The 22,788-nt window shown below is 32.2% G+C and overlaps 1 non-coding gene across 1 annotated transcript; it reads right to left on the reverse strand.

Moving 5' to 3' along the window:
- Positions 1-6,857: 6,857 nt before the first annotated feature.
- On the reverse strand, positions 6,858-6,930 carry TRNAM-CAU (transfer RNA methionine (anticodon CAU)). Its single transcript has one exon. It is a non-coding gene; the product is annotated as a tRNA-Met (tRNA).
- Positions 6,931-22,788: the final 15,858 nt, after the last annotated feature.

Raw genomic sequence — 22,788 nt, forward strand, 5'->3', positions numbered from 1 at the left:
TCTCTCTCCGGCTTTTTATACCGGTCCAGAGAAATTTCTAGTACTTTCTGCTTCTCGAGATATCTGGAATGTAATAAAAGGATGGAATTACGGTTACAGCTAACACAGTGGTCAATTAGATTTATTCCATTTCAATACAAACTACCAAGATATCCGTTTACTCAATATTAAATGCAAGTCCCCTGTATTCTCTCTTTTCCAACACAGCTTTCTCTTAAAATTTGTATCACGCTGCAGTGCATTGGGAAATACAACAACTTTAATTCTAATTCTACTAAAATTACCTATCTAAATACAAAATTCGTAACATTATTATGGCCATTTTATATCTGATCTTATCTTCATTTGAATATGAAAGATAACTCTAATATGAGTGCATTTGATCTTGAACGCTTTCTTCACATGGACCCTTCCCCACATATTTCTACGCAAGAAATTTGGCAAATTCTGATATATGTATATGTGGGGAACAGGGAATTCCCAATCATTACACCTTTTTCATGCCCCTTAACTGAGGATATTCACATAAAATCTCCAAGAACTGACCTCCTGGCATTCCAAAGGTTTTTAATTAAAGATAAACATCAGTATCCAAAGTTTCAGAAAATTATGTAACGACTCTCTTCCTACAGCCTAGATCTCTGTCAAGTGTAAGTCCACATACAGTTTAAACTTAATGAACTTTTACATGCTGTGATTATGGACAAAATGGCTCGGCTCGTGAACTTTATAATACCTGCAATAAACCAATATATCTGATATAACCCATGGACACCCACCTCTTTAGCATTATTAAATTCATTTTAACATTGTGTTGCCAGTACTAATTATAAATATCTTATTATGTTTATCTGTTTATTAATTATGTTTATCTCCTATGTTTTTGCACTAAATCAGATGTTCAATTTATCTTGTGAATCTCAAATTGTATTCCGACTATTTTGTAATCTACTTATGCCCTACACCATTATTTTTAATAAATACTGGATGCGGAGCGTACTGTGGAATTGCACGATGTACCATAATAGGCAAACTCTACACCTTTTGGAAAGCTTCAGTCTATGCAAATTTTTATAAAAACTTGCAATTCACCCCCCTTTTTTTTAAAAGAGTGGAAAGGCATTACCAGTTGACCTATGGTACATCGCTGGTGTCCCCCATACCTTTACCTTTATATTTTCTTTTCTCGGCATTTATCATCGAATAATATTTACTTACATTATTAATTTTCTCATTTGCAAGTACTACAGCTTTATTACAAAGGAAAAGAGGTAAACTAATATGTATCAAGGCCGTATCGTTCACTAATATCCTTGCTAAATCTTATGATATATATTTTACGATTTAAAAAGCGAATAGTCGAAACGTCGACCTATAACCCTGCTTGGACTTGGAAAGCTCTTCGAGAGTTATGGGATAAAATACCTATTTTAATACTAAAAAAGGCATTATTGTCTTGGAAATTACGGTGTAGAAAGATAGTGAAGAGGTTACTAAATGGAACATTTAAAACATAAAAATTTTAGGTAAAATATTTCTGTAAATACAATGTAAGTCGTCTAAAAAATGTGCGAACTGTATATCAATTCGAAACAATTTATTCTTATTTCATAATATTCTCGCTTTCAGTGTGCATAATAATATAGGAAACAAATATTTCCAAACCTTATTTCTTAGTATATAAGCCAAAATAAATAAGGAAAAAAAACAAAGAAATAAAAATAAGAAAACTCTCCTCTACTAGAAAAAACTCTTATTTCTTTTGTATTTTTCCAGTAAAGTTCCTCAAAACTTTACTATGCATTTTAAAATATATTGGCTTAGGAAAGTCACTAAGCATAATGTTTGAATTGCGTTAGTCACAGCAAGCATAAGAAATCTAACAAAATTTTTAAGCCTAACTGTTTAACAAGTTTTCGTTTAAGCAAAATACATATATCTCTGCAATAATTAGCCCATTGAAATTAATAAATTGCTATTTATGATTTTTCCCAAACATTTAATTTTAATATATTACTTTCATAAGTAACCGACGGCAACGTAGACATAAATGACACATCCAACAGAATATTCATTATTCTAGTAATAAATATTCTAAAACTAAACAAAATAAGGCAAACTTCCTTTGTCACGATAACCGTGAAGAATGAAAATAAAGTCACCGTCAAGCCATCCAGAGGCTAAAAAATTAAAATTTGATTTATGTGAGCCCCTAGGCAGAGGGATAAAGTATCCATGTGGATGGAAAAAAATTCCAGAACCCTGAACGAACCATTTAGGGCTTAAGATAAAGCGGTTCAAAGTGGATCAAGGTCATACGAGTTCCAGGATGGTGTCTGAAATTTATGGGTTTTTATATCTTTCGAAATTCTTCTTCCTGCATCTAGCTATCGATTAATATCCATTTTCTTATGTCGATTTTAACTGAACGCAGCTGAACAGCTCAAACAGGAAGACTGAAACTTATAACCAATTTTATAACCAATTTTAACCAATTTGCTTTCACCTATACGAGTTTTTGTAACAAAAATATGGATGTATGCTAATCTCATTCCCAGAATGTTTCGCTTTCTGTAAGGCTCAAACTCTATTATTATTTCCTTCTTTTAAAAAAGAAAACATCAGATTTGCAAAATAAAGAAAATTCTTAACTTCAACCTGATTTTTCTTAAAATCAGACAGAATAAAAACACGTGCTGTTTATTATACTTACCTTTGCCATTTGCAAATCAGGAAAACTATTTGCCATAAATGACAAAAGAAAATATTTGAACAAAGAGATGAATATAAGAAAAAAATCTGAAATCTTTTGGATTTTATATTACGCCCCAACGGTTTTTTTTTTTTAATTTACAGACACATACACGTTTCGCGAGCATTTAGGATATTGCATTGTGCTAAAAATATATAAAAACAGCATATCTTTAGAATTTCCGATAGACAAGCTCGTGCACTGGAGATAAAAATATTTTATTCTCTAGAGTGTTGCCACTGGTCGCTTTGAAATCGTTGAGTATTTTAATCAGAAATTCGTTAAAATTTTATAAAATATGAAATAGCCAATAAAACAAATTCTAAGTTCTAAATTCGAGCTTCCAAGTGCCCATTTCGAGTGGAGGGTCATGTTATTCAAAATTCGATGACTTTAGGTACCATTGATTTTCACAGTGCGAGAAACATACATACTTTCATGCAGATTATTAATTATTTAGTTTCTTTAAATATAATACATGGTGATAATATTTGGTGGCAACAATTTGAAAAGTGATTCAGACATTTAAATTGATTCAACGCAAATTGCCGTTTTGAGCCCTTCTGGGCTAAGGCAAGCCCATTTGGGCTAATAATGCTAAAAATATTCGCAAAAAAATTTAATATTGTAGTAACAACATTCTTAAAAATATGAAAAAATGTTAAAAGTGTCTTATTTTGTTGCATTTAAAGTTGTTAATTGTTTTGCTGTTATAAGGCAACATTTTATGATTTTGATTTTTTTTGCAATCGGTTTTAATTCGTTTTCATACGATTTTATATAAAATATCATTCTTAACTTTTTTGTAGATCTTAGTACAAAGGATTCTAATTTTGATCATACGCTATCAAAACTAGTATTTGGTAAAATGTTTCGACTAAGATAAAACTGCTACATCAAAATAAATGCAATTATAAATATTTTTATATAATCAGCTTTTATTTAAAATTAATATGATAAATATTGCACTAAAAGCCAAAAATTAATTTATCATAGAGTTTGATAAGAGTAAAAAATTAAATAATTCTATTTACAAAATTCATCTACGATTTTATATAGCGAAAAATAAAAACGGGGAATTCCCATAATAAATTTAAACACAAAATGGCTTATACATTTAACAATGCAATTAAATTAATAGAAATTTGTTATTTAGTGCTCCAAGCTTTATAGTCATGAAGAATGTTCTGAAATTTTGCTTTCAGCAAACATTTTCCATTGCTATCTTCGCCCGGTTACAGCCGAAAACATAGCGGCAAAAACATCTCGGACGAAAATGTCGCGGAGAAAACAACGCAAGGCGAAAACGTCGTGCTACAAAACATCGTGCGAGAAAACATCGCAAAGAGAAAACATCGCAGTCCTAAAACATCGTGGTACAAAACATCGTCGTCGAAAATAAAGCGGTTCAAAAACTTCGCAATTTAAAAACATCGTCGTCGAAAATATCGTGGTAAAAAATAAAGTATCCACAAATCATCGCATGACGATAACATCGCAGACATGCTTTTTTCATACATGCTTTTCGCAAACATGCGTTAATAACTGTAAATGGATATTCCCATACTGATTTGTGAGCACAAAATGTAAAGAAGGATAATTTTTACTTTCACATTTTTTATTAACTAATAAATTTTTTCTGAAAAAGTAAGAAGGAAACTTAAGCATAGCAAATTAATGCAACTTATAGCAATTAATAGAATTTTAAACCGACATAGTTAACTAACAAAGGCCATTAATAAATCATTTTTCTAAAGTTTTTACTGGTAATTTTTATGAAAATTACAATTTATAAGCTGCATTTAATTTTCTATGCTTAAGTTTCCTTCTTACTTTTTCAGAAAAAAAATTATTAGTTAATAAAAAATGTGAAAGTAAAAATTATCCTTCTTTACATTTTGCGCTCACAAATCTTTATGGGAATATCCATTTACAGTTATTAACGCATGTTTGCGAAAAGCATGTATGAAAAAAGCATGTCTGCGATGTTATCGTCATGCGATGATTTGTAGATACTTTATTTTTTTACCACGATATTTTCGACGACGATGTTTTTAAACTGCGAAGTTTTTGAACCGCTTTATTTTCGACGACGATGTTTTGTACCACGATGTTTTAGGACTGCGATGTTTTCTCTTTGCGATGTTCCCTCCCACGATGTTTTGTAGCACGACGTTTCGCCATGCGTTGTTTTCTCCGCGACGTTTTTGTCCGCGATGGTTTTGCCGCGATGTTATCGGCGGACACCCTTCGCCCACCAATTATAAAAAAGGTAAGCCATTTGGATTATCATAGTTCGATCCATATTCGAAAACAGACGAACGAGTTGATCACATGTGTGTTTTCGAGGCTTCTGTTACCCCTAAGTACGAATAAGTTCACCTCCGAAAACTTTCAACAAAGACGATAGCAAATAGCAGTCGTCTACTTTGCCATGTACAATAAAACCCGTGGCGTAAGAATCTTAGATATACTGCAACTCATTTGCTACCACGAATTATTTATTGATTTGAAGATTATATGAAATCACACTTTTGCTACCTTCAAACTGCTGTTAGAGGAGATTAAAAATGTACTTTCCGTCCATAATGGCAAATACCTGAAAAGGAAAAGAAACGCTTATTCCCAAATGTTACTGAAAGCAAACGAAATTTAAAACACAGAGCCAATAAGTTGTAGTCTAACCGAAAACTATTCTACATATAAACGGCGAGTGGCAATAGCAACGACGTTTTTAAATCCCAATAATCGCTTCTGTGTCATTAGCTTTTGCAGAAAGACAGAAACGAATTCGCTAACAAAGCTTTTAACCAATTTGCTTTCACCTATACGAGTTTTTGTAACAAAAATATGGATGTATGCTAATCTCATTCCCAGAATGTTTCGCTTTCTGTAGCCGAATTTATTATATTGAATTGAAGACTTAATTCAATTTTGAGATCAACTCTCAAGTTCGTGTATTAAATTCAATGCTGTGCATTGGATAATAGGATATAGCCTATGTTGTGCTCAGAGTATTAGGATTTGAGCAAGAACGTTTATCTGAGATTATGCAAAAAGAAGATTATCTAAAGAAAAACGTATTTAAAGATTTATAGAAACGAAACACGAAGTTAAATTGTTTTTGGATAAGTATATCTTTTCCAGTAACACGAGATGCCATATTTGAATTTAAACGCGAATTTCATCCGTACGACTCATTGGAATGTACTTTTAAAGAATTTTGTTTATGCTGTGGGCTATAGGGTCCAATTTCTAATTTATTTTGGCCATTTAGTCACTTATTTTAACTGAAAGGAACAGAAAAACAAATCGACAAGCTATTGCACTTCCTAATCCATATTAAGGAGTAAATTTTAAATCTCCATAGTTTACTGAAATTTCTTGAGACACATTTAAAGTAGTGAACGTGCGGGACATATATGTCCCAGCCCCGGGGAAAAGGTTAAATAAAACCGATGTAAGCAATTTAAATGTACCTTTGAGCGATGATGGAAAAAATTGAATTTTAGTTTGCAAAGTTATGAATTCAGCGTCTTTGTATTTTATTAATTTTATTTAGAATGAAAGCGAAATTAGGATTCTAAAGATCATTATTTAGCAATTATAACAGTTTGTTGATTGGCTAATTTATGTATAGAGACATTAGGATTTTTGACGCTAAGAAACGTGAAAAATGTGCAATGCCCTTGTCGGGACCTGAACCACGGATCTCTTGAATACGCCCCGGATGTGCTGAGCACTACACCACGAAGGCATGTTAAGAAAGCGGGAGAAATAATCGGGCGCCACTGTAGAGACACAAAGCTATTTTTGAAGCAAGAGATGGAAAAAATAAAAATAAGCAATGACCCCGCCGGGACTCGACCCATGGACCTCTCGAATACCTTGCCCAGTTTGCTGTGACCACTACACTACGAAGGCATGCTAAGAAATCGGGAGAAATACCTTATATACTCCCCCCTTTTAAGGGCGACTGAGGATTAGGGGACCAAGTCGCCAAATCCTGGCGGCAGAGTATCATCATTCACCACCTTTTTCAATTCGAGCGCCACTGTAGAGACATTAAGTTATTTTTTAAGCAGAAGATGAGAAAAATGTGCAGTGCCCTCGCCGGGACTCGAACCTCGGACCTCTCGAATATGCGTCGAGTGTGCTGACCTCTACACTACGAAGGCATGCTAAGAAAGCGGGAGAAATATTTTATAAATTTTTCTATGGAAACTAAGCAAGGACTCTCTGCCACACGAGGGAGGAATTCTTGGATGATTTTTGAGATAAAATCGGCTTTTAGTCTCGTATTAAAAGAAGAAAACCATGCATATTTATGTTACCCATGGAGAAATTCTCAAAAATCTCGCTTGCAGCCAGCCCTCGACCCCTATCTCCTTTGCAGCCGATTTGGAAGGAAATGATGAATAATGTACCTATAACCTACTGGTAAATAATGTATTTCTGTTACTAGTAAATAGAATTTTCTGTAATAAAATATGTGTAGACATATTTTAAGTTTTATTTATTTATTTTGGGTTTCGGTTTTTTTTATTATTATTTTTTAAATTTTTTTAATAAGATATGGCGATTTTTTGTTTAGTAGTACTGAAAATTGTAGGTTTTATTTTAATTGGTTGCTTCATTACCAAATGAATATGCACCAGTTTCTCTAAGAAACGCCTTCTAGGCAGATAGTTCCCACATGCTTTGCTACAGCATATTAAACAAACAATCAATCATAAAATGGAGAAAATACTATTCATCTATTTTAAAATGCATTCCGTACTGCCTGTACATAACTGTGAAATGTTTGGTATTATCCATTAAACCTGAAACATGATGTTATGCGACTCCTTTTTCCTGTCCGAAAGCTCTAGCAGTGGATTATTAAGGGTAAAATACATTAAAATATTAAATCGCATAAAAAGTATCACACGTTGTGAAAAAGAAGTATATTTATTGCGAAATTTTTGCTTTAAATATTGGCATGAAACAGTATTTAATAACTTTAGTTTCCTAACTTTTATATGAGTTTTCAATATGAATATTTCCACAGGTCCATAGTAAAAACACATAAAGCCCATTGGTAGTCAGTCTGAGCACGAGTAATTATTATCGAGCTCGGTTGATTTGAGCTGACCGCATGGAATTTTCCTATGCATAACATGAATATGAGCTAATTTCCTTGAAATGCTTCCCTCAAAGGCATCCTTTAAGGCAGATAGTACCCCGTGTTTTATTATCAACACTATCTAATTAATCAATCAGCAGCTTTCAAATTTGCTTATGAACATATAGCAAATAATTCTTCATTAATAGACTTATGTGCATGTATCAAATAATTCTTCATTAATAAACCCATTTAAGTGTATATATTAAACATTTATATTTATTAAGACTTTTGTTCATATATACAGCATTTTTTGTACATACGCCATCTAATCAAATGCAGATTGGATAGTGAAAGACATCTGAAATTGCATTTCTCTCATTTTTATTTTGAAATCCGTGTATAATATCTGGCCTTTTTTCGCAGCATACAATGAGACCAGAACTCTAAAAGATAGCCTGTGAAATTTCGCTGTGTCTCATAAATACCACAGAGACAGGGCAAGGGTGTGAAGGATCCTTTTATTAATCCAAATAAAGTTTAACAGACGGCACTAACTAGTGCTTACAGAAGCCAGGTAACAGAGGAAGTGACAGGTGAGAGCGGGTCCGGACACCCAGGCAGCTTACTAGGACTATCCGAATATCGTCCGTAATCCGCAACTGTACAATGTGAGAACTCAATGATGCCCCAGAAGCGAGGATTCAGAAGCTTAATAGAAACTTTTGTTGATGTTATATATTGAAATTTGAGCATTTTATACATATGTTCAAAATTTTACACAATATAATAATTGTATACTGATGCACACACTGCGGCTTTTACATAAACGTTATTAAGCCAGGGACAGAGAAAATTGTACGGAACACCAGAACTTTGTCAGTGACTTTTACAGGTATTGCTTCGCCGCACTACTGTACCCGCTGGGCTTTCGGTTGGCCCGCATCAGATGCTAGCCGAAGAAGACATTTACATAGAAACTTTACATTAATACTAAATTTACGTATTGAATATACAATTACAAAGACAAAGTATACAATTATTACAAAGAAACTAACCTATTAACAAAAGTTGGATTATGGCACATTATTAAACCAAGTGACAAGTGACGGAGGACGCGGGCACTGTCCCTTTACCATTAGGTTAATCGGTATAGCACCGCGTCCACCCACATTATTAAGCCAGTAGCTCTGGCTTTAAATCAGTTATGATGGATGAACTAAGATTAATGAAATTTAAGTATACCTTAACGGCTTCACAGTTTAAATGGCGCGCAAGCTGGTTTTGACTCAAGCCGGAAGTAAACACCTAAGAAAAAAACGAACTCAAGGTCACATAATACCGATCGCTGGAGAATCAAAGTCAGCAGCGTGGTCTTCAAGCAGACAGAACACGCTCTGATTTCATCCCTCCAAAACCTTCCTTTACATGCTTCCTTCTTTCTACCTAATTTAAAAATCGCGCCCGCTGGAAATTTGCATTCTGGCGAGGAAATGAAAATGAGGCTTGATGGCCATTAAATAACTGGTTAGAAACCTAAATAACATTCTACAAGTTTTCATTTAAAAAAAATTATTAATATCTAAAACCGTTTTTGTTATACAATGTGGACGAAAGAGTTTTCTCACTTTCTGTAGTAAAATATGTGTTCCACTTTAATACTTTCAGCGAAAAAAATGTAACTTCTAAATCAGGTCATTCTGACTGCGATAAAAGATTGCTAAATATAAGGAACATAATTTTTAGATTAGTTACTTGAAACATTAAACTCTTTTAAACAAAGAAAGAAAGAAAACGACAAACTTTAAAAATATCTATCTATTTACAGTATTTACTTCTGAAATAAAACAGTACTATGAAAGAAAACAGCAACATATTTAGTTTAACAGCGATGAGCGAACTATCTTTTGTTATTGTTCTGCAAAATTGTTTGTGGCTTGGCCTGTCCTATAACTGAAAAGTTTTTTGAATATCATGTTTCTCATCTACTTGAAAGTATCTTTAAAATTCTTGATACTGCTTTGCAAATAAGGAAATTGCGTATTCAATTTAATGTGTGATACTGTAGGATGGAATAAGACATGGAATTCAGTTTTCCTGTTATTGATTTACTTATGAACATAAGCAATCTGCGAGCATTATTTTAGCTAGATTAAACCCTTACCTCATATTAAAAATCATTTCTCGGAAAGTGTTATATACCATTTCAAAGTGCTCTGATTAAAATGCTGATCGGAAAATTTGTTGAGTATCGAGCTAATCGTGAACATAATGCATCATAACTGACTCTGGAATCGGAAATGTTTTCACTAAGCAAGTTTATCAGTAGATAAGCATGTTAGACAAGCCTTCTATTTAAATCAAGTAATTTCTGGGTAAATTTACGACTCGTAATGCGTCGGAGGAAATGCCATTTCCAAGCACGATAAGTGTTAAATTATTGAATGTTACGATAATAGAAGTAGGAAGTTACTAAATATTGATTTTAAAATTTCTAATTGATAAGGTTGTTATCTCATTAGAGAGATAAACAACTGTTTTGGTGGAAGAATTAAATTCGTTGCATTAATTTAAATTATAAAGTCTTACTTATTCAGAAAGTTATACAAATTACTTCATTAGATAACTAAGATTACTAAAATAACTAAGATTACTAAGATACTAACATATATAAAGAATAGAAATTGAGACCCAGCTATATACAGAAAACCAAATTACTTAATAATTTTCTGTATAATAGCAAAAATGAGTTCAAATAAGTATCTAAAAGACTCGATAAGACTTAATACCTCGATAAGAAGCAGATTGGAAATCTCAGGTTGCTGAAAATGCTTACTTGTAGGCTATTCGTTATAATAACTCATTGCGTCCAAAAACAATTATGTTATAACAAATGGTCTTTATACTAAAATTCATTTAATTTTCTTATATCAGCTGGGACCATTTTGTACTGATTAATATAAAAAAACTAGCGACATGCAGCTAAAGCAAAAATTTTAAGTTCTATGTACCTCTGAAAAGCAAATGTATAAAAATATTTAAATCAGAAATAAATTAGTTCATTCTTTCCAAGCAACAACCAATTCGAAAATAGTTTTTTTATGCCGAACCAGGACACAAAAGCTCTTGACACTTCAGGTTAATGCGTAAGACATCATGATTTTAATTTAATGTAATATAACAATAATTTCTTAATATTAACGAAAGATTTAACGTGGCAAGGATATATCGTGTCAGTTATACTAACCTGAAACAAAAAAGTTATTAATAGCAGCTATTTATATAAAATGCTAACATCATGAAGTATAAAGTAATCACAGAGACTTTATACTCCGTGACTGACATTAACGAACAATTTTAGACATACAGTGACATCACGTGCCACCGCGTGCTTTTTTTAACGTCAGAATATGACCTTATATAATAATCATATATTGATAATGTTTGGCAGTGCTATTTTTGTTTCATATTTTGTAAAACTTCGAAATTTTTATTAACGAACTCTACGATTTGAAAGCGAGCAGTGGCAACACTTCTCGGATTAAAGCAGATTTTTATCTCCAGAGTGCAAGACTGTTGCAACTCGGAAAAATACGGGAGAAAATTAGCGTTTTCAAAGTTTTAAATAATATCTCCTCTAATTAAAGTCATACGAAGATGAGAATGGTCAAAACGGCTTCCTACGATTTTTTGGAATACAGGGTACCTCTGTCAAAATTCAACACCACAAACAGCACCACAAACGGTGTCCGCCGATAACATCGCGGCAAAAATATCGCGGACGAAAATGTCGCGGAGAAAACAACGCAAGGCGAAAACGTCGTGCTACAAAACATCGTGGGAGAAAACATCGCAAAGAGAAAACAACGCAGTTCTAAAACATCGTGGTACAAAACATCGTCGTCGAAAATAAAGCGGTTAAAAAACTTCGCAGTTTAAAAACATCGTCATCGAAAATATCGAGGTAAAAAAAAGAGTATCTACAAATCATCGCATGACGATAACTTCGCAGACATGCTTTTTTCAGGTTTTAATTATTGTAAATGGATATTTCCATAATGATTTGTGAGCGCAGTATGTAAAGAAGGATAATTTTTATTTTCACATATTTTATTAACTAATAAATGTTTGCTGAAAAAGTAAGATGGAAATTAAGCATAAAAAATTAAATGCAAATTATAGATTATACTTCTCATGAAAACTTACCAGTAAAAACTTTATAAAAATGATTTATTAATGGCCTTTGTTAGTTAACTATGTCGGTTTAAAATTCTATTAAGTGCTATAAGTTGCATTAATTTTCTATGCTTAAGTTTCCTTCTTATTTTCTCAGCAAAAATTTATTTGGTAATAAAAAGTATGAAAGTAAAAATTTTCCTTCTTTCCATCTTGCGATCACAAATCAATATGGGAATATCCATTTACAGTTATTAAAGCCTGAAAGAAGCATGTCTGCGATGTTATCGTCATGCGATGATTTGTAGATACTTTATTTTTTATCACGATATTTTCGAGGACGATGTTTTTAAACTGCGAAGTTTTTGAACCGCTTTATTTTCGACGACGATGTTTTGCACCACGATGTTTTAGAACTGCGATGTTTTCTCGTTGCGATGTTTTCTCCCACGATGTTTTGTAGCACGACGTTTTCGCTCTGCGTTGTTTTCTCCGCGAAGTTTTCGTCCGCGATGTTTTTGCCGCAATGTTTTCGGCTGTAATCGCACAAACAGACAAACGTTCACAGATTTTAATAGTATAATAATAACTGTAATGAGAAATCATTATAGCCAGTGTCAATTATATTATTTTGTTTCTTTGCAAATTAGTCAAGACGTAGTAGGTATTTAGCAAATGATGCTTTCGTTACGGACTTCAAAAAGTGTCGCTTCGTATTTACAAGATACGTGAATAAAACCACAAAATTATCATTCGCTAGCCCATTTATTGGCCTCAGGACCAGTCTTAGATACTTGAGTATTAGCAGCCAAAAGTATTTATAAAAGCAGTTATTATAAACCTGTATTTAATTTAGTTTATAGCAAAGTAAACCCTCTCTTGTTTTCCTGTCCTTAATTAAAGAACTTATATTGCATGCGTAGATGTTTACACTTTACGCACATTTGCATAACTTCTAAGATATGCCCTACATTATATAAATATAATGTAAAAATAATAATTAACACTTTGTATTTTATTTAAAATTCGTCTACAGATATATTTGAACCGCACTGTACTATTCATATTTTCATTTTGCTTATGTATTTTAGTCAGTTATTTTATTTTCATCTTTCTTTTATGTGAAATTATGTAAAAAGGAAAGTCTTTACGTGGAAAAATCCATATCTTAGAAATTTCGTGTGCTTCGAAATTTTCTGTCAGAAATGAAATTCTCAGATGTATATTAAATACTTAATCCACAGAGTATAAATACTTACTTCTATGATAAATACTTCTTTAATAAAATTTGATTTCCATTGTTATAAATAACTTTTCAGATAGAACGTTATTCCCTACATTATAAATACTTCTCAATTAAAACTTGATTTTCTATATTATAGTATATACTTCTGTAACGAAACATCATTTCCAGTATTATAAATACTTCTGAAAAATTTATTTTAAGATGAAAAATACTCCTGTAATGAAATTTGATTTTCAATATTATAAATACATATCAGAGAAAATTTGATTTCCTGTATTATAAATACTTCCGAAATAAAAATTTTAAAGTATGATTATACTTTAATAAAATTTGATTTCCCCTGTTATAAATACTTCTCAAATAGGACTTTATTTCCTACATTATAAATACATCTGTAACAAAATCCATTGTTATAAATACAATGTATTATAAATTATAAATACTTATTATACATAGTATTATAAATACTTCTAAAAAATTTGACTTCCAGTGTTATAAATACTTCTCAGATGAAGTTTGATTTCCAATGATATAAATACTTCTCAGATAAAATTTGGTTTTCTGTATTATAAATACATTTCAAATAAAATTTGATATTCGATATTAAAAATACTTTCCAAATAAAACTGTATTTTATTTATTATAAATATTTCACTGATAAAATTCGATTTTCAGAATTATAAATACTTCTTCAATAAAATATGATGTCATATATTACAATTACTTCTCAAATAAAATCTTGTTTTCAGTAGTATAAGTACTTTTCAAATGAAATCTGATACTCTAGTGAGCTAGGTTTCAAGCACAATTCTTTATTCCATGAATGGGAATAGCAAGTAGACAGATTTCTTTACCATCTCCACTTCTTCGAGTCAGAAAAAAGTATCTTCAGAAAAAGCACGAACCTAGATAAAAGCAGAAAGAAAAAACAAAAACATGCTTTCTACGTGCAAGAGAAACAAGACCAATTAATTGGTCGAGACAAACAATTAAAGGACGATCGTGATAACGAAGAGATTTCGTGTTCACAATACTAGATCATTTTGTTTGAAACAGTGTCTCCGATACAGAATTTCAAATATTGTGCCTTTTTTAAATGTCAAAAATTTTTCTGAACCCTATAAATCTAATAATAAGGTCTAGATGACTGTTAAAATATCTGAAAAAGAACCTGGGAAAAGCGATAAGGAACTTTCTGCTCATTAACGAAAGATTTTGCTATTGATTGAAAATTGCCCTGCTCCTAATGACGTTCACGAATTAAACCGAATTAAATTTCTTTTCTTGTCACTTAATAAAAACTCTACACGCCTACCAGATAGATAAAGGCGTAATCAGTAAGTAGTTTGAAATCAATTTACGGGAAATCGTAGGTAGTATTTACGAGCATTATGTTTCTAGCTTCGAGTGGTCCCGAGGCAATTAACATTTATGTGCCTTAAATTTTCAATTGAGACTGAGTATCTGTTCTTATTCAAATTTTTCAATATTCGTATAATATTTATAACCTTCAAATAGGAATTCAGTTTAAGAAATGAGTTGCCATATTAGGTAAATCCTAGCTAAGAAGCCCAGGGCAGATAAAAAGCACATTCCTTATTTAAAATTTTTCTGTTTAGTTTCTTTTCCAGTAGTTACTATCTAAAATTTATAGTAGTTCCTATCTTCATACTACAATATATATCTTAATTTTCTACATTATTCCATATCTACATTTTATAGTAGTTCTATCTACGTTATTTATACATAGTATCTATCTTTACAGTAGTTGCTATCTACATTTTGATTTTTTGATGTTGTAAGATAGAAAAATTAATCTGATGTTAATTTTAATTCAGCAGTTTTATGATCTTGTAGTTTAAGTGAAATAGGAATACAACTTAAAATTTTCGCTGCCTTTATTATTTGCACCAAGCTCTGTTTTATATCCTATTTACATCTGACTTCATTTATCAAAATCATGCCTACATTGATGCATCATGTCTGCATGTCAACCACGTTTTTTCAAGAAATTTGATTGATTTTGAATAAGTTGGCTAATTTTTGAAATACTCCGTGACTTCATTCAGGCACATAATATTTTAACGTGCTTCTCTATAGTCAAATTGTAGAGTCATTAGATTATTTTGAAGCAGGAGACGTGAAAAATATGCAATACCCTTGCACATTTTTCACGACTCGAGCCCTTTCACATTTTTAGAGACTCGAGTCTGGATCTATCGAATACCTTCGAGTGTGCTTTTAGTTACATCACTAAACCATGCGGAAAGGAGGTAAAAAAGCCCCTTATAAGTTAACCTATTAATATATTAATAATCCCTGCTGTGATTATTAAATTTGTAACCTGCACGTTGTAGCCCTGAGAGTTGCAACACCTGGTTAGTAGTTTATGTAAAGAAATTAATTTACCTTAATGCGCTATTAAAATACAATAGCTCATAGGACGTTAGTTGAACGTTTAGCTTGTGTAACATTTTTATTTCAGAGATTAGTGCTTGACAGAAGAGATGTTTAAAAATTTTGAAGCTATTTTAACTCTCTCACTTGTATTTATCAAATTGTATTAATTTATGGTTATTTAAATAAAGCTTATTATTCACATATATAATGTTTTCTGAAGGCAGTATTAAAATATTGTGACGTATTAACGTTTATTATCAATTTTCAATGTCAATAGTGCCCATAAATGTTCAAAAACCATATTCTTGACTGAATTTCAATAAATCTAAGAGTTATAATCCTCAGATTAACCCTTTGTTGCATCATGTCCACTCTAGTAGACAAAAGCTTAAATTTGTTTATTCTTCTGTAAATGCCTTAACAGATTCCATTCATGTGTTTATTCATTCTTTATTATTAGAACTTTCAACTGTCGATCAAAAATAGCTGTATAGCATCACTAAGTACAGCACTGCTATTTGGAAAATGGCTGCTACTTCTGTTTCCGAGTTATACAGTTTCTCATAGTACATTATATATTATTGCTTACATTTTCTTATACTGCCATTTTTTTTCATAATTAATAATTTTATACATTTTATTTTAAATGTAAGTTTGAGAAAATTGTGGAGTGGGTAGATAAAGATCTACCGAAAAGAGTGAATTGAAACCCAAATGTACTACTTATCAAGCCAAAACACCAATTTAAATGCTTTATGTTTGGCAAAGAATTTCTAGAACATTTGACATTTGAATCCAATAGGTACAGGTTACAAAATCGTAGCAAAATGAATTCAATCACAATCGACAAAATGAAGGTATTTTGGAGGATCTGTATGTACATGTCGGTTGTAGATTTACCATTTAGAAGATGGTAATGATCACTGCAAACAAGGCAGGACATGATTTCAAATGCAATGACCGTAAATCGTTGGGAAGCGATTTGTATGCATGTATGTATATGCATGCTGCCCACTGTAGTGAACAAACTGTAGCAATTATTTAAAACGAAATTTGAATAAAATTATTTTTTATTATTATTACTAAGGTTATATTAAGTAGAAAAAATGCAAACATTTTCTTTTAACTTCTTTAGATTATTTGTATGCAACAAAGGGTTAAAATATAGCAAATTTTATATAGCAAAATTTTGTAGCTGCAATTGATGAGGCCTCTTTACTTCCATCCCAGACCTACCGAAAGGATGTAAAAATAACAAGTAACTTTATAGTACATGGATGTAGCGAAATATATTGAATAAAAACTTACTTTTGAATAATGGAACAGTTTGATTGTCGTTTTCAAAATCACTGATATTTTCGGTTTAAAATGGGAACTTGATCTAACACGCAAGTAAATTTAACCCTTGGCTATTTACGTTTTTTTCACCAAAATTCAGGAGAACTTTATTAGCGGCTGAGCGGTAAAATCGCTGAACACTGGTAGTACGATCTGAGGTTCGAATCCCGCGAACGGGCTGGCTGCATGGGCGTTTTCGTGGTTTTCCCCATGTGTAACGTGTATACGAGCCAGTTTCCCTTAGAAAGTCCTCCACGAAAGGCATCCTTCCCCTTAGGCAGATAGCCCTAGTGTGCTTTGCCGTATTCTCAATACATACACACACATACACACAGGAGAACTTTATAAATACTTAATAAGACACAAACATCCAACCAAAAAAAAATTAGTTTAGTTATAGGAATGTGTGTGTGATTATGGCAAAGCCTCGAAGGCTGTCTGCCTAAAGGGAGGGATGCCTTCGTGGAGGACTTTCTAAGGGAAACTGGCTCGTATACACGTTACACATGGGGAAAACCACGAAAACGCCCATGCAGCCAGCCCGTTCGCGGGATTCGAACCTCGGACCGAACTACCAGTCTTCAGCGACTTTACCGCTCGGCCGCTGGTGGGCCCTAGTTATAGGAATGAAAATCTATTTTCTTATAACAGTATTAGTTAAAACACTCATTACATACACTATGTAAGGCTACAGTTTTTCGTCATGGGCTCCTTAAGCAATATCTTTTATGCAGAAGATGCATACTGGTAGATGAAATTATGGTAAACTCATTAATGGAATGAATCTATGAAGAAAAAAAAGTTTAATGCAATTTTTATATTTCAGAGTTAATTTGATGATTTACTTTTCAATATTTCAGCTTTGAGTTGTAGAGTTCCTCACTTTGTAAATGCTAAGTCACTGTTGAACGTGAAGAATCTTAAGAACTGTTAAGCGAATAATCGCTTACGTTCGTGTGAGAAGAAACAACAAGATGAAAGGGTAAATAACCCTTAATTATTCAAATAAGATTTAACAGAACTTCGTCTTGGAGTGTACAATAAAAGCCAACACTTGGCCTTGAACTTAAGAGGCTAAGAAGTAAACTAAAACTAATTTAAACTAATGTGATATAGCCGAAGCTATCAAGATTCTAACCGAGTTGGCCCCTTAACGCTAACTGACTGTAAAGCTATCAAGGGCCTGAGTACGGCCGAGCGTGATAACAGCTTTGCGAGAGAGTAGCCAAAAAGGCAGACGCGCGCAAATCAGAAACTCTGATTCTTTCCAACTCAGCAGAACTTCGGGGTTAAATATCGCTCTTCCTCATTATGTATTCAGAGTGATTCTAAAACTACGTTCTGGCCGAAAGTAGTTGGAGTTAAGAATTTGACAGGAAAGGAACTTTAACTTAAAAGTTAACTGTTAATGAAATTAACATAATTCTTACAGAGTGAGAAACGTATTCAGGCAAATAGCATATTTTCCTATCTATATTATACATTTAATTATATTAAAAGGCTCTCAGTCCTAACAAATCTTAAATCGGACTCTTAAATCAGAAATGCACAAACTTTTTACGCCTGCTAATTATATGAAAAATTATTTAAATATTGTGTTTCTAAAACACCGCTTGACTGAAAGGATACAAATTGCAATTAAGTATACTTTTTAGAAAGAGGTTTATTGCATATTCTTTGGCATTAATTACATTTATTAAAAATATTGTATATTTTCATAAACATAGTAAGAGGAATGCATTGAAAAGACGAAAGCTATTAACAGGAAATTTTCCTGAAAATTCCTCAATAAACACAAACAAGGGGAAAATACGGAAATGCTGAGATAGAGATACTGCCTATTCCATCACTACTGAATCCATACAAAATGAGACATATTTTCAAACGCAATGACATATGTAAGATAATATACATGGTTTAAACCTAGTTTGATTCTTAACTTCACCTTATTTAATCTTCAATAGCTTTGAACAATTCATCATCTTCACACTTCTGCTTTTAAGCTTTTTTTAAAAAAGTTCAGACAACTGGTGAAATTAGAAACTGGATGTCCTTTCAGGTGGTTTGTGTAAGGGTATAGGGGTGGGAGACCCTCTGACACATCCCCACTGAGGTGCTCTTCATCAGAATTTGGGACGGAACTGGGCCAAATGGCGCTATCACTTGCTCAAGGTGCTCAAGGCTGTTACCAACAACAGGCGTAATTTTGCTCTCCTTTCCACGACGAATTTCGTAGGCTTGGGCTGACTACGTCAGACAAGTCAGCAGAAGCAACAAAAACAACAACAAGTATAAAAAAGCTATCAAGTTCCAGAAGACACTGATCGGAACGATCTCGGCCATTACGTTAGTGGTTCAGGAGATAAACAGTTTAGATGGTGCGTTGGTAAAATCTCTCTCCAAATTACACCTTCATTAACTTTAATTAATAAATTTAAATCCCACATAATTTACATTAAATCAATTTATTAATACGAATTTACATTAAATTAATAAATTTCTTAATGCAAATTAAATAAATTTAAATCCCGTTTAGTTAACGTTCGGTGACGATAAGAAAGAAATGGAAGTTACACGAAAGAATTAATATAAAAATAATAAAATGGTAATATAAAGGAAACCTTACAGTTAAGGAAGGAGATGATTTTAAGAGATTTTACATTCTAAAAATTTTAGATTTTAAATTTACGATTGATTTTTTAAAACACATGGCCGAATCGAAAGATTTTGAACCAATTTTAAAATTTACATCCATAATTTAACGCAAAAAATATTCAATATAAATATTTTTCATAAATTTAACGCAAATAATATTCAAATAATCTCAACTGGAATTTCTCAATGCTTTAACACAGTGATGGCAAAAATGAAGGCCAGTGTCTTATAAGGTCTTTTACTACGATTTGTGGTTATATTGAAAAACATATATTGCTATTATTTATCTCATTTATCTGAGAATAACATCAGAATAAACCCAAAAAATTTATCGTAGGAAGGACCGAAAGATTACGCCTGTCGTTGGCAACAGCCTTGAGCACCATACAGCTGACAGTACGACTTGGCTCAGATCTTCCACTAATTTTGATGGAGATCATCCGGGGAGACGGGTCCGAGGAACTCACTCCTCTTCCCTTTCCACCAACTCCTCATGAGGACTTTCGGCTTTCCGCATATTTAGAGTTCCCGCCTGCCCCACAGAAACTATACATTTACAAGCATTCATATCTTCTCCGCATTAATCCCGGGATTCGAACCCGGGACCTTCAGTACGGCGGTCAGTGACCACTATCTCAGTTGGGCGGTTGAAGAACATACTATGTTGCTGTTGATCGCAGACATAAAAATGCAAAATTTAAGCACTGGAAACTGGCTTTGATTTTGCATGAGAGAATATAATGTTCTAGAATTATAGTTTATGCTTTAAACTTTAATTTAGTGAATACTTTTAGTAAACATGTTCCTTACATTCAGAAAGGCATTTTAATTGCTAAGGGTTTTCCTGCAAAACTGTTCACAGAGATGTTGAAATAAATATATTTAAGATTTAGAAATAAAATGTGTCTATTGTTTCAAGATATATTTATAAATATCGATGAATAAATCATATTATGTAGCCTTGTAGAGTCATTAGGTATTTTTGGAAGCAGGAAAGATGAAAAATATGCAATCGCCTTCGCCGGGAATCGAACCACGGACCTCTGGAATAACAGCAAAGCGTGCAGAACCACTACACCACGAAGGAACGCTAGGAAGGCGGGAGAAATACCTTATAGCTTATGTAGAAAACATACGCCATTCTGCATACAGAAATTGCCACTGTTGCAGCATTTCAAGCATTTTATTTAAGGGGGCTCATACACCTTAAACCCCCTATAATCTTCGAATACGTGGCTGTTGCAAGAATTGGGATAACTTATTTATTTTAAAAGCAATTACTTCCAACTTTTTATGGCTGACTACATAATATAGCTGCTTTCTGAAATCGTAATCAGAAAGTTTGTGTTGCCAAAAATATTTTTATAATTTAATCCGCTTTGTGACAAAAATTTTCGTCATGTTTTCACCTTGCGCGCACAGTTTAAAATTATCTGTTGCATTATTTAATTCCATAGTTTATATATAGCTTTTATAACATTTGGAAACTACTGTAAACCAAAAAAACTGAGAATTTCATGTTAAATTTTTATTTTGAGTAGAGTTTATAAAATGTATTTTATTAAAAAAATCTGTAATGTTTTCGTGCATAATTTTTTTTTAATATTAAAATATACATCAGATTTTTGGTTTAGTTAGAAAATAGTGCCCATATAAAGAATTCCATCAAATTTCAAGTATGTACCATTAGCCATTTTTAAAATATCATGCGCGCAAGGTGGTAAAATGACGAAAACGTTTGTGACAAAGTTGATTAAATTACAAAAATATTTGTGGCAACACAAGGTTTCTGGTTTCCAAAGCAGCTGTATTATGTAGTCAGCTGTAAAAGGTTGGAGGTAATTACTTTTCAAATAAATAAAATATCTCAATTCTTGCAACAGTCACATAATTCGAAGCTCATAAGGGGTTTAAGGTGTATGAGCCCCCTTAATTTGTTTTGCGTGCAGAAGTGATATGAAGCTTCTAAACGCTCTGCTACATGGTCAACATTTCTAAGCCTATGTCAAAAGCTCTGTTTGCCTCCAAAGTTCGCAGATATATTTTTTATGATATATATTTTTATGATAAATAAATTCATTTAAAAAGAAATTAAGAATAATTATTAAATATTTTAATTATTATGCTCTTATTTATCGTACACAGGCTTCTGGCAGAAGCAAATAAAAAGTAGAAATTTCGGTTTTTAGAAATAAAATGATAGAAATTCAAAAAAATGGTTCTATTGTCAAAAACATTAATTGCGATATATGACTTTTTAAATCGATAGATATGCAAGAAGGGTTTTATTTCTAAATGCCTGCAACAGGCGAAGTTAAATCCGCGAGAACAATTTATATCAATTTTTCATCGCATTTTTCTGAAAAGCAAGCGGAAAACTTATAAAAAAGGCTATTGAATCGTTTTCAGTGTTTACATGACATCACTATTTCGGTAAAACGATAGCTCGCATTATTACGTAACGGGTGAAAAGAAGGATTAAAATATCAAAACTTTTTAGAATTATGATGTCAGTCTACGCTTCAGTTTTTTATAAAAAGAGTATAACGAATAGTGAATATTTGTTTAAAAAAACTACAGGATATTTTCTATATGTATTGATCTTAAACATTCTAATCTATTTACTTCTTCCAGCTAAAACATTTCTTAATAAAATGGTAAAGAATTTCGTTAAAGGTGCTTCAGCACTGGAGTTAGAATAATCCTGTAAACGCAAAAATTTATTTTTAAAGTCTTTGCAGAGAAAACGTTTCAGTCAGTGGAATATTAATTATGATATTGTTAAATCTCTGAAAATTAGGTGTTTTATACTTTTTAAACTTTACACCTTTAAATTTTCTAGGTGCCGGACACACTAACTAAAAATCAAAATAAATCAAATTCATTATATATCATAAAAAGAATCGTATAGTGGTAGTACAAATCAAATTTTAGGTTCGCGTTGTGAGTAACCTATGCAAAAGGAAAATCGATAACACCAAATTCAATAAACCTCCACGTTTCTTAAAAAGCCTCCCGGCTCAAACAAACGGAGGGATTTGACAAACCACCCAAAAAATATACACACAAGATAAAAAAAAGACAATTAAATTTTAAACATACACATTTATTGATTTC

Source organism: Stegodyphus dumicola, chromosome 4, assembly GCF_044657685.1.
Source record: "Stegodyphus dumicola isolate Sdum_Otavi_A_Nest chromosome 4, ASM4465768v1".
Classification (NCBI taxonomy): Eukaryota; Metazoa; Arthropoda; class Arachnida; order Araneae; family Eresidae; genus Stegodyphus; species Stegodyphus dumicola.